This window comes from Heterocephalus glaber, unplaced genomic scaffold (genome assembly GCF_053883595.1).
Source record: "Heterocephalus glaber isolate CG9 unplaced genomic scaffold, H.glaber_assembly_v1.0 deba00001481, whole genome shotgun sequence".
Taxonomy (NCBI): Eukaryota; Metazoa; Chordata; class Mammalia; order Rodentia; family Bathyergidae; genus Heterocephalus; species Heterocephalus glaber.
The window spans coordinates 5,005,590-5,012,583 of record NW_028258317.1 but is presented as its reverse complement, the minus strand read 5'-3'; positions in this window follow the sequence as shown (position 1 = coordinate 5,012,583).

Below are 6,994 nucleotides of genomic sequence, written 5' to 3'. Positions count from 1 at the left end.
TGAACAGACCTATAGTAGACAATGAAATAGAGGCAATAATAACAACTGTACCAAATAAGAAAAGCCCAAGGCCTGATGGATTCACTGCTAAATTTTACCGGAAATTCAGGGAAGGACTAATGCCAATATTCCTGAACCTCTCCCATAGAATTGAAAGTAAAGGACTACTACCAAACTCATTCCTTGAAGCTAACATTGCCCTGATACCAAAACTGGACAAGGACTCAACACAAAAAGAAATGTACAGACCAATTTCCTTAATGAACACAGATGCAATAATCCTCAAAATGATACTTAAAAACAGAATGAAACATCATTTCAAAGATCATATACCATGACCAGGTCAGCTACATTTCAGGGATGCAAAGATAGTTCAATATGCATAAATGAATAGATGAAATACATCTCATAAATGGAAGTAAGGATAAAAAATCACATAATCATCTCCATAGATGTAGAAAAAGCCTTTGACAAAATCCAACACCTATTCATGATAAACAAAAAAATAAATAAATAAAACGCTGGCGAGAGTAGATATAGAAGGACCTCACTTTAAACAGATAAAAGCTATTTATGGCAAACTCACTGTCAACATCATACTAAATGGGAAAAAACTGAAAATATTCCCTCTAAAATCAAGAACAAGACAAAAATTATCCATGTTCACTGTTCCAGTTTGATATATAGTACTCACAATCTTCTCCAGAGCAATCAAGCAAGAGAAAGAAATAAAAGGGATTCAAATAGGAAAGGAAGATGTCAAATCAACCTCATTTGCATGGAACATCATCCTTACATAGAAGACTCAAAAAACATCTGAAGGCTTATAGAACTATTAAGCAAATTCAGCAAAATCCACATATAAGAATCAATATCAGGGCTAGCCCAGTGGTAGAATGCTTGCCAAGCACACATGAGGCCCTGGGTTCAATTCCCAGCAAAAAAAAAAAAAAAATCAATAGTGCTCTGGTAACCCAACAATGAATCAGAAAACACTCCCATTCATCATAGGTTCAAAAAATTAGATATACAGGCATTAATCTAACCAAGGAAATGAAATACCTTTATAATAAAAACTATAGTTCTCTGGGGAAAAAAGATTGAAGAAAATATTAGAAAATGGAAAGATATCTCCTATTCCTAAACAGGCAGAATCAATACTGTCAAAATCATCAAATTACCAAAAATATATAGATTTAATGTAATTCCAATCAAAATATAAACACCATTCTTCATATAATTAAAAATATGCTAAAATTCATATGGAACCAGAAGAGACCCAGAATAGCCAAGGCAATCATGAGCAAAATGAGCAAAGCACGAGGCCTCACAATCCCAGATTTCAATGTTATACTACAAAGCTACAATAATGTAAACAAGATTATACTGGTATAAAACAGACCTGTTGACAAATGAGGGAAAATAGAGGATGCCAAAATAACAAAATGCACTCTCTGCCCTCTGGTTTTTGACAAAGTGGCCAAGAATATAACCTGGAGGGGGAAAAAAAAATCATCCTTAACAAATGTGCTGGAAAAACTGTTTATCCACTTGCAGAAGAATGAATCAGGACCCAAATCACTTACTCTGTATTAAAATCAGATCAAAATGGATCAAATACCTAGGTATAAAAACAGAAATGCTGAATATGCTAGAAAATAAAATTGGTAAAAATCTTGAAGGTATAGGCATAGTAGAGGTCTTTGTGAACAGAACCATAGCTGCATGAGAAATAATATCAAGAGTAAACAGGGCCGGGGATTTAGCCCAGTGGTTCCATCGCCTGCCTCACAAGCGCAAAGACCCGAGTTTGATCCCTGGTACCAAAAAAAAAAACCAAGTACCAAAAAAAAGTAAACAAATAGGACTGCACAAAATGAAAAGCCTCTGAACAGCTAACAAAGCAAAGAACAGAGTGAAGAGACAACCTACAGAACGGGCATATATTTTTATTATTATTATTTATTTATTTTTTGCACTTTATTAAATTCTTTATTGGTACATTGTAAGTATACAACACAATTATATTTCTTTTTTTTTGTACTAAATTCTTTTATTGGTACATTGTAGGTATACAACAAAATTACATTTCTCATTGGGAATTGTACATTTACATAATGCATCTTGGTTCTTATTTTTTCCCCATTCCTAGCCCTCCCTTCACGCCCTCCACCCTTCCCTATTTACAAAGACTTTATTTCCATTTTTTCCATTGCTCATCATTTTTTCCTTTCCCCTGTGCCTCCCACTACCCCTACCCCTTTGGACCTTTTATTCCTATTTTATATTATCGATTATTCATTCTAATCATTGGTACATTTTAGGTATACAATATAATGACATTCATCATTGGAAAGTTGCACCTTTACATAGTCTCTCTTGGTTCTTGTTTTTCACCCTTGCCCAGCCCTCCCTTCAACCCCTCCAGCCCTCCCTATTTACAAAAATATTATTCCTATTTTTCAATTTTCTCATATTAATCCCATTCCCTTCTATCCTTTCCCTTAGCCCTCCCACTTCCTTTCCCTTTGCCCCTTTTCTTCCTATTTCACATGACCTATTATACATTTAGTCCTTATTTACACTTTCAGTTTCTCACATCAGAGAAACTATTCGGTATTTAGACATCGGTGTCCTATTTATTTCACTTAAGAGTATTACCTCAATGTGCATCCACTTAGCTATAAATGTCTCTAATTTCTCATTTTTTATGGCTGAGTAGTACTCCATTTTATAAAAAAACCACATTTTCTTTATCCAGTCTCCAGTAGATGGGCATTTGGGCTGTTTCCAAGTTTTAGCTATTACAAACTGCACTGCTATGAACATGGGTGCACATATATCACTGTGGTATGATTCTTTTAATTCTTTGGGGAAGATCCCCAGCAGTGGAATAGCAGGGTCAAAGGGGATTTCCAGTCCTAGTTCTTTGAGGTATCTCCATACTGATTTCCACAGTGCTTGCACCAGTCTACACTCCCACCAGCAGTGGAGCAGGGTTCTTCTTTCCCCACAGCCCTGCCAGCATTTGTTATTGGTTGATTTCATGACAGCAGCCATTCTTTCTGGAGTGAAGTGGGATTTCAGCGTTGTTTTCATTTTCATCTCTCGAATGACCAGTGATGGTGAACATTTTTTCATGTATTTATTTGCTATTTCTACTTCTTTGTCTGAGAAATGTCTGTTCATTTCAGATGCCCATTTTTGGATTGGGTCTTTAAATTTGGGAGGTCTGATCTTTTTAAATTCTTTATAGATTCCAGATAGTAGACCTTTGTCTGAGGAAGAGCAGGTGAAGATTTTTTCCCACATTGTGGGTTGTCTCTTCACACTGCTGGTGGTTTCTCTTGCTGTGCAGAAGCTTTTTAATAAGAAGAGATCCCATTTGTTGATTGTTTGTGCTAGTTCACGGGCAACTGAGGTTTTGTTCATAAAATCTTTTCCTACACCGATGTCTTCAAGGGTTCTACCTAACCTCTGTTCAAACTGGTTCAGAGTTTCTATTTGAATATTTAGATCTTTAATGCATTTTGATTTTAGTTTAGTGCATGGTGAGAGATACAGGTCTAGTTTTAATCTTTGGCAAGTTGAAGCCCAATATTTCCAGCACCATTTATTAAAGAGGCTATCTTTCCTCCAGTGAGGGTGTTTAGCTCCTTTGTCAAAGATGAGATGGCTGAGTGTGTCTGGCATTGTTTCTGCATTTTCTAATCTGTTCCACTGGTCCTTAAGTCTGTTTCCTTGCCAGTACCATGCTGTTTTTATCACAGTAGCTTTGTAGTAGAGTTGCAGGTTGGGGATTGTGATACCCCCTGCCATGTCTCTGTTACCTAGAATTGCTTTTGCTATTCTGGGTCTCTTCTTGCTCCAAATGAATTTTTGGATTTTTTTTCTCCAGGTCTATGAAGTATGCTGCTCGGATCTCAATTGGAATTGCATTAAATCTATATAGTAGTTTTGGAAGTATGGCCATTTTCACTCTATTAATTCTTCCTACCCCGGAGCAGGGGATGTCTGTCCATTTTCTGATATCATCTTCAATCTCTCTTTTCAGAGTGCCATAGTTTGCAGAGAAGAGGTCTTTGATTTCTTTTGTTAGGATGATTCCTAGGTATTTCAGTTTTTTGGATGCTATTGTGAAAGGAATTATTTGCCCTATTTCTCTCACAGTGAGTCTGTCATTGGTGTAGAGGAAAGCTATTGATTTTTGTGTGTTGACCTTGTAACCAGCTACTTGACTGAATTTGGTTATTAAGTCTAGAAGACTTTTGGTGGAGTTCTTGGGGTCTTCTATATAGAGTATCATGTCATCTGCAAATAATGACCATTTGACTTCTTCATTTCCTATCTTTATTCCTTTTATTTCTTTCTCTTGTCTAATTGTTGTGGCTAATGTTTCCAGAACTATATTGAACAAGAGTGGTGATAGTGGACATCCTTGTCTTGTTCCTGATTTTAGTGTGAAGTATTTCAGTTTTTGACCATTTAGTATGATATTGGCTGTTGGTTTTTCATAGATGGCTTCTATCAGTTTGAGGTAGAGACCATCTATTCCAAATTTTTGTAGGGTTTTTATCATAAATGCATGTTGGATTTTGTCAAATGCTTTTTCTGCATCTATGGAGATAATTATATAGTTTTTGTCCTTGACTCTATTGATTTAGTGTATTACATTAATTGATTTTCATATATTGAACCATCCCTGCATCCCTGGGATGAATCCCACTTGATCAGGGTGTATGATCTTCTTGATAATCTTCTGCATTCTGTTTGCCAGTATCTTATTAAGGATTTTTGCATCTATGTTCATTAGTGAGATTGGCCTGTAGTTTTCCTTTTCAGTTGGGTCTTTCTCTGCATTGGGGATCAAGGTGATGCTTGCTTCCAGGAATGAATTTGGGAGTATTGCTTCCCTTCAATTTCATTGAAGAGTTTAAACAGTAGTGGCAGCAGCTCCTCTCTAAATGTCTTGTAGAATTCAACAGTGAAGCCATCAGGGCCTGGGCTTTTCTTAGTTGATAAGTTTTTAATTACATTTTCAATTTCATTGGTTGATATTGGGTTGTTCAGAATTTTTAGGTCTTCTTCATTCAACTTTGGTAATTCGTATGTATCTAGGAATCTGTCCATTTCTCCTGTGTTGTCCATCTTATTGGCGTATAGGTTCTGGAAGTAGGTATTGATGATCATCTGGATTTCTGCTGGGTCTGTTGTAATTTCACCCTTTTCATTCCTAATTGCATGGATTTGGGCCTTTTCTTTCCTTTTTCTGACAAGGTTGGCTAAAGGTTTATCAATTTTGTTGATTCTTTTGCAGAACCAACTCTTGGCTTCATTGATTTTTTTGTATCGTTCTCTTAGTCTCCTAAGAAATCATTGATTTCTCCTCTGATCTTTATAATTTCCTCCCTTGTATGAGCTTTGGGGTTGTCCTGCTCTTCTTTTTCTAGAAACTTGAGGTTCAGCATCAGGTTGTTTAATTGGGCTCCTTCTGTTTTCCTAATATGCGTATTCACTGCTATGAATTTCCCTCATAAGACTGCTTTCATTGTGTCCCATAGATTCCGATATGTTGTATTGTCACTGTCATTTAATTGAAGGAACTGTCTGATTTCTTCTTTAATTTCCTCTGTGACCCATTGGTTATTCAGAAGTGTGTCATTCAATTTCCATATGTTTATGAAATTTTTTGAGTTTCCTTTGCTATGGATCTCCAATTTCATCACACTATGGTCTGATAATATACAGGGGATAACTTCAATTCCGTTGCACTTACTTAAACATGTTCTATGTGTGAGTATGTGGTCTATTTTGGAGAATGACCCACGTGCAGCTGAGAAGAATGTGTATTCTGATTTTGTGGGGTGGAAGACTCTGTAAACATCTGTTAAGTTCATTTGTTCAAGAGTTCGATTGAGTTCTAGTATTTCATTACTTATTTTCAGTCTAGTTGATCTATCTATTTGTGACAGTGGGGTGTTGAGGTCCCCCACTACAATTGTATTAGTGGATATATGGCTTTTTGTGTCCATTAGTATTTGTTTTATATAGTTGGGTGCACTAGTGTTTGGTGCATAGATATTTATGATTGTCATCTCTTCCTCTTGGATTCTTCCCTTTACAAGGATGTAGTGTCCTTCTTCAACTCTCTTAATTAGTGTTGGTTTGAAATCTTGATCTGCCAAGAGGATAGCTACTCCTGCTTTTTTTCAGGTTCCTGTCGCATGCAGTATTGTTTTCCACCCTTTAACTTTCAGTCTCTGAGTTTCCTTTTGAATTAAGTGTGTTTCTTGTATGCAGCATATTGTTGGATTTTGCTTCTTGACCCATTCTGCCAGTCTATTTCTTTTGATTGGTGAATTGAGACCATTAACATTGATGGTTATAACTGAAACGTATTGCCTTGTCATTGTCATGACTTTTTCTTTTTGTTGGGTTCTCCCCCTTTACATTTAATTTCTTGTCATGCCAGATGGGTTCATTCTGCTTTGCTTCCTGGGGTTGTGATCCTCAATGTCTGTTCCTAGGCTATTGTGTAAAATTCTTTGGAGTGCTGGTTTGGTATTCACAAATTCCTAAGGTGCTCTTTGTCATGAAAGTATCTTATTTCTCCATCAGTTTTGAAAGATAGTTTTTCAGGGTACATCAATCTGGGTTGGAGGCTGTTTTCTTTTAGGGCTTGGAATATGTCACTCCAAGCTCTTCTTGCCTTAATGGTTTGTGTTGAGAAGTCTGCTGTGATTCTGATGGGCTTTCCTTTGTATGTGATTTGTTTCTTTTCTCTGACTGCTTGGAGAACTTTGTTCTTCTGTTGTGTTTCTGGAATCTTAACAATTATATGCCTATGTGTAGATTTTTTTTGATCAAGGCTCTTTGGAGTCCTATATGCCTCACTTATCTGTATGTCAAGCTCTTTTCCCCTGCTTGGGAAGTTTTCTGCCATTATTTCTGTGAAGAGATTTTTTATGTCATCTGCACTCTCTCCTGTTTCTTC